The following is a 1,958-nucleotide window of genomic DNA, read 5'->3' as shown; positions in this document are numbered from 1 at the left end:
TGGAAATAACTAAAAGTTCAGAGCAGAAAGACATGCATTTCTATTTGAAAAATAATATGCTTCAAAGTAGAGAGCTAGATATTATCTGAGAAATGAAACTTAAGCCTCTTTTGATGTTGTGGGGAAGCTAGTGTACTATTTAAAAGAAATCAATTCATTTTGTATGCAGACCTATGCTGACCCAAGCCATGATATTTTTCAATCGCGTCTCTGTGTGTGATAGTTAGACACTGGATAAAGAAGAACTGGTGCTCGAGAAGAATATTGAAAGTGCCGTAGACTGCTGAAAAGACAAAGCAGTCTCTCTTGGAAGAAGTGCAGCCATCTGTGCCATACCCGCAAGCAGGCCACCTCTTCCAGACTTTGGGCATGTGGTCAGGCGAGAGAGCAGTCCCTGCACAAGCGCATCGTGCTTGGTAAACTAGAGGGGCAGCAAGGGAGAGGAAGGCCCTCCAAGAGCTGGATTGGCACAGTGGCTACACGATGGGCTCAAGCAGGGAAACAGTGGGGAGGAGGCACCGGACCAACCGGGCAGGGCTTCCTGCTGTTGCGCCTGTGGTCCCTGTGGGCCAGGACCAACTCGATGACCCCTAACAACAACAACAACAACAACAACAACGACTGTTTCTAAGATTGAGACCCATACAAACTGTCAACCCTAACTGGTGAATCCTCACATTTTCCTCAGTGAAAGAGAATTTTCTAGGAACAACTCTTCCATCACTTCTGCAACTGTTCCGTGGAATTTTCACAGCCTATGCAATACTCTCTAACACAATACTGATCACTTTTCTATCTGGGCCCCCAAACTGATCAGGTCGGCAGTAATGATAGTGATTATTAAAACCCATAGAGGATTTGTTTCTAGTTTTAATTATCTCAGTTTTCGTTGCTCAAAGCTGGCATTAGGTTTTCTCCAATTGGGATTTTTACCTCTGAAGAAAACAGAAATAGAGTAAGTGGAGGATGAGGCAAATGCATTGGATTTATCCAGCTGCTCTGAGGAACTGAAAATACTTCCTGTAGTTGGGGTCACTACTTCCTATAGTGGTTGGGATCACAATTTCCTGTAGTGGTTGGGAGTCACTACTTCCTGGAGTTGGGAAAACTTCTTCCTGCAGTGGTTGGGGTGACTACTTCCTGTAGTGATCGGGGGTCACTATTTCCTGTAGTTGGGGAACCTACTTCATGTAGTGGTTGGTGTCTTTTTTGCCAAGTAACCCTCTTTCTCTCCATTGTAGACACAACCCAGGGTCCCAATGAACCAGTACTTTTCATTATGTTATAATTGTATGTGAATTACTAAGGTCCTACTAAAGTAAGGGAAGACGTTTGAAACGGCAGTAATATTCTTCAAGTACGTAAAAGATTTCAGAGGTAATTCCTGGACTGTCAATAGTGTCTTTTACATATTGCTGTTATTTGAAACAAGCTCTAGTAGATTCAATAAATAGGAATCAGTAATGTCTGCAAAAATGACCGAAAAAACTCTGAAAACAAAAACAATGCAAATATTGACAAAACTGCCGGGGAGACCGAAGCTCTTATACACTGCTGATGGGATTGTAAAATAGTATAGCCACTATGAAGTGGAAGGACACTTCCTCAAAAAGTTAGAACATCTGACAATCCAGCAATCCCACCCCTAGATATATGACAGCTAATGACAGTGACATGAATAGACACAGCACACCTATGTTCATTGCAGCACAATGCACAATAATGAAAAAAGGACACAACCCAAGTGCTATTAATTGGTAAATGGGTAAACACTTGTGATACTTACTGATATGTGTGTTAGGCTGGGTTGACTAGAGAAACAAATTCAGAGACACTGATATAGAGATAGGAAAGAGCTTTATCTCAAGAAGTTATTGTATATGAGGAAAACATCCCACTCCAGTCCAACTCAAGTCCATAAGTCAGATACTTGTCCATAAATCCCACTTGAGACTCAC

This window comes from Tenrec ecaudatus, chromosome 15, assembly GCF_050624435.1.
Source record: "Tenrec ecaudatus isolate mTenEca1 chromosome 15, mTenEca1.hap1, whole genome shotgun sequence".
Taxonomy (NCBI): Eukaryota; Metazoa; Chordata; class Mammalia; order Afrosoricida; family Tenrecidae; genus Tenrec; species Tenrec ecaudatus.
Note: the sequence above shows the minus strand (reverse complement) of the source record.